The sequence below is a fragment of the Bubalus bubalis genome, chromosome 20 (assembly GCF_019923935.1).
Source record: "Bubalus bubalis isolate 160015118507 breed Murrah chromosome 20, NDDB_SH_1, whole genome shotgun sequence".
NCBI lineage: Eukaryota > Metazoa > Chordata > Mammalia > Artiodactyla > Bovidae > Bubalus > Bubalus bubalis.
In genome coordinates, this window is record NC_059176.1 from 21670358 (window position 1) to 21675183 (window position 4826).

The window sequence follows — 4826 nt, forward strand, 5'->3', positions numbered from 1 at the left end:
TGAATCCGCCACAGGTATACATGTGTTCCCCATCCTGAACCCTCCTCCCTCCTCCCTCCCCATTCTATCCCTCTGGGCCGTCCCAGTGCACCAGCCCCAAGCATCCAGTATCGTGCATCGAACCTGGACTGGCAACTCATTTCATACATGATATTTTACATGTTTCAATGCCATTCTCCCAAATCTTCCCACCCTCTCCCTCTCCCACAGAGTCCATAAGACTGTTCTATATATCAGTGTCTCTTTTGCTGTCTTGTACACAGGGTTATTGTTACCATCTTTCTAAATTCCATATATATGCGTTAGTATACTGTATCAGTGTTTTTCTTTCTGGCTTACTTCACTCTGTATAATAGGCTCCAGTTTCATCCACCTCATTAGAACTGATTCAAATGTATTCTTTTTAATGGCTGAGTAATACTCCATTGTGTATATGTACCACCGCTTTCTTGTCCATTCATCTGCTGATGGACATCTAGGTTGCTTCCATGTCCTGGCTATTATAAACAGTGCTGTGATGAACATTGGGGTACACGTGTCTCTTTCCCTTCTGGTTTCCTCAGTGTGTATGCCCAGCAGTGGGATTGCTGGATGATAAGGCAGGTCTATTTCCAGTTTTTTAAGGAATCTCCACACTGTTCTCCATAGTGGCTGTACTAGTTTGCATTCCCACCAACAGTGTAAGAGGGTTCCCTTTTCTCCACACCCTCTCCAGCATTTATTACTTGTAGACTTTTGGATCGCAGCCATTCTGACTGGTGTGAAATGGTACCTCATAGTGGTTTTGATTTGCATTTCTCTGATACTGAGTGATGTTGAGCATCTTTTCATGTGTTTGTTAGCCATCTGTATGTCTTCTTTGGAGAAATGTCTATTTAGTTTAAATTACAATATTGACATATATTTTCGGAATTCCATATTTTGGCTTTCCCATCAACCAGAGTTTATTTAGGGGGCTTAAGGGCATTGTTTCTAATTAAAATGAAAGGAACATGTGAATCAGGTTCAAACGGCTAGTGCGTGTGTGCGTATATACACATGTAACTGCTTGCAGCATTGTATATACCTACAACTTGCTGTAATGAAGGCTTGGGAGTTCATCTTTGATGAAACACAAAATTTCTGACTTAATAGAGGCAATTGCAAAGCACTTTGCTTTATTGTTAAATCTAATATTTTAATGTAAAATGATGTATTTCTCATTCTTTTACTACATACCTTTAATACCTTTTCTTTCAGAAATAATAAAGTCAGTATCATCAAATATGTGGATGAATATGTAAAAAAACATTATACATTTTATTTATTGACATTTAGTCCTCTGGAAAGAGTACTTAATTTGCTATTAAGTAGAAATGGATTGGAGAAGGCAATGGCACCCCACTCCAGTACTCTTTTGCCTGGAAAATCCCATGGATGGAGGAGCCTGGTGGGCTGCAGTCCATGGGGTCGCTAAGAGTCGGACACGACTGAGTGACTTCACTTTCACTTTTCACTTTCATGCATTGGAGAAGCAAATGGCAACCCGCTCCAGTATTCTTGCCTGTAGAATCCCAGGAATGGGGGAGCCTGGTGGGCTGCCGTCTATGGAGTTGCACAGAGTCAGACACGACTGAAGTGACTTAGCAGTAGCAGCAGCAGCAGAAATGGGTTGTTTTCAAAACAGCAACGTTGTATTGCACTGACATGGCTTCATGGTTGTCTTATAAAAGCCTGATGATTGAAGGATTTATACTGCATATAGCATTGTCAGCTGTGGTATTCTGATGTGTCAATGAATGTTTACTACGCTAATCATCATTCCAGAGTTGCTTCACCTTAAGATTACATCTTTAATATCACCAGAAAACTTTAGACAAATATGACAAATTTGGTAGTACCTCATTATGGGTCTTTTGGAGATAGGGGGCCTGATTTATTTGCATACTTATCTAATGTCAACGGTTTTTATTTTTATGGCAGATAGACTTCACTGCTGTTAGTTTGACCACTGTGTTCAAACCAGTTAATTATGTTGATATGAAGTTAATAATGTTAATTTATGAAGATAAATTAAAAAAACATAAAAGAGACTATAAAGTTAGCTATGTTTATAGCTATATGAAGTCACATTTTCTAGCACGTTGTTGTTTGACCTTGAGTTACTAACATCAAGTAAAGGTGAGGGTGATTCTTTTTTTTTTTTTTTTAATTTATTTTCAATTGTTTTCTGCTGTACAACAGCATGAATCAGTTCTAAGTACACATATATCCCCTCCTTCCTGAGCCTCCCTACGTCCCCTCCATCCCAGCCTTCCAGGTCATCACAGAGCACCAAGCTGAATTCCATGTGCGACACAGTTGCTTCCTGCTAACTAGCTATTTTACATGTGGTAGTGTATATATCGGAGAAGGCAATGGCACCCCACTCCAGTACTTTTGCCTAGAAAATCCCATGGATGGAGGAGCCTGGTAGGCTGCAGTCCATGGGGTCACTAGAGTCAGACACGACTGAGCAACTTCGCTTTCACTTCTTACTTTCATGTACTGGAGAAGGACATGGCAACCCACTCTAGTGTTCTTGCCTGGAGAATCCCAGGGACGGGGGAGCCTGGTGGGCTGCTGGACACGACTGAAGCGACTTAGCAGCGGCAGTAGCAGTGTATATATGCCAGCTCTGCTCTCTCAGAGGAGGGTGATGCTGAAGTAAAAGCACGTCAGGCTATATGAGTGGCCAAGTTGTCTACTCATGGATGTCTCAAAAAGCATTTATATCTACATCAGCAGGTGTATTTTGAGGCAGCTGAAGGCTGGGACTGTATGACCAGAGTACACTCACCTTGGTTGTGGGAACATCGTCCTCAGAATCACTTTTAAATATCACTAGAGCCCAACAGATACTTTTCTCAAGACTTAGAAGGCATTAAAATATTTTGAATTTTTAGAGTTTTAGAAATTTAGAACTAGAAATTTTTAAACCTTCTCATTTTCAACCCTGATTCTTAATATTTAGGGAGAAAGAGAGAAAAAGATTGGCAAATGAAAGGAGACACAGAATTCAAATCCTGGTTATTCATATGGTATCTCAGGTATATAGTTTTCTGGAAATGAATACCCACAGTATTGATCTTCTTACATGATGGCAAAGTAGTAGATCTATCTGAAGCAAAAAGTATTTTTAATATGTTGCCAAAATTGTTATTGCATCTATTATCTATCATTTGTTGCTGAACCATTTAGATACAAGTTGAAGATATCAGGACACTTCACCCCCGGATGTTTCTGCATCCATCTTAGTTGCCACAACGCCCTTGTCACACTGAAGATGATCAACAGTAATTCAGTAATACCAATTATAAACTTTTATCTTCAAATTTCTGCAATTTTCTCCAGTATGTTTTTAAGAGCTGAAGCAAGTGTTTTGATATAATATTATGCCAAGTGAATCAAATTCTCATATCCATGTCATAATTATATTTTCTCTAAATAGTCAATGGCCACTGAATAGACTTGTTTCCACGGTCCCAAGCCGCCAACTGAACCCACTCGAGTAATTTGCTGGAATGAGGAATACTAACTGCCAAAACCAAAGAATGTTAATCAGCTACCAGCCTGACTATGATTTCCATGGTGCTAATCACTTGGAAAAATTGCCTCTCATTGGCTCAGTCTATAGATAATTACTAATTGAAAAGCATTTAGAATAGTGAGGAGGTGTATTAGCATGTTAATAGGTCTCTGCACCCAAAAGCTTGGATTAAAAATTATGAAGACTGCATTAGCCAGATGGACAGGATTAATTAGCATGCTGCTATTACCTGGCATCCTATTGTGGTTGAGGGTAGACAGAGTGACCATAACCATTTGGCATTGTCTGTCATTGCTCTTGGTGGTGAGAGATGGGGTTTTATTCTATAGTTAGAGCACTAACGGAGAGTCAGTAATTCTGGATACTAATAAATAGCCAAGCATTTAGTCCTTTTGTACTTTGGCTAAAATATGTCTTCATGAGCTTCAATTTCCTTCATCTGTAATAAGTGAAATAGGAAACTCATTTAATCTCTTTATGCATGTTTCATCATCTGTAATATGAAGAAGCTGAACTAGAAAATCTCTTAAGATTCTTTCCATTTGAGATTTTATGGGACTGTGTAGATTCATGCCTGGTAACAGATCTGGAATGGGAGGAAAAGTAGTCTAAAAGCAAGAACTAAGCCAATATTTCCAAATGAAAACAGCCTATAAACAAATATACCAGGGCTGCTGGTTTTATGTTTCCCAAGCCATGCAGGCTGCCTTTTTGGCCTCCTGTGTGGATATCCACCTCAGATATGTAGATGATTGTCTTGTTTATTCTTTCCTAGAACTGTCACTTATACCCAGGTACTGTGGGAATCCTGAGAAGAAAGGAGAGAGGAGCATGGAACACTCTATTGAGTTCAATACTAAGAAGGGATGTTACTTTCAGATTTCTTTATCTGTGGTTTTAGTTGTCTGAAGGTAAAACTATTTGACAAAGTAAAATTCTTCTTCAGTTATGACATGAAGGATCTAGTTTGTGTTTAAGGAATATTTTCTTCAATGAAGGCTTTAATGAGAGATATTTCTCCAGTTGAACATAATGACTAACATTAAATGAACACTTCTATTTGACAGGCATAGGGTTAAATGCTTTACAAAGATTATTAGTATATTATAGTTAATCCTTATAAAAACAGCATGACATTGGACTTTTAATAGCCTCATATAATAGATTAAGAAACTAGAGCTTAGAGAGGTTAGGCCCCTCAACTAAGGCAAGAGGTGGAGCTGGAATTGAAAGGTAGGGCAAGCTCTTAAAGTGTTCA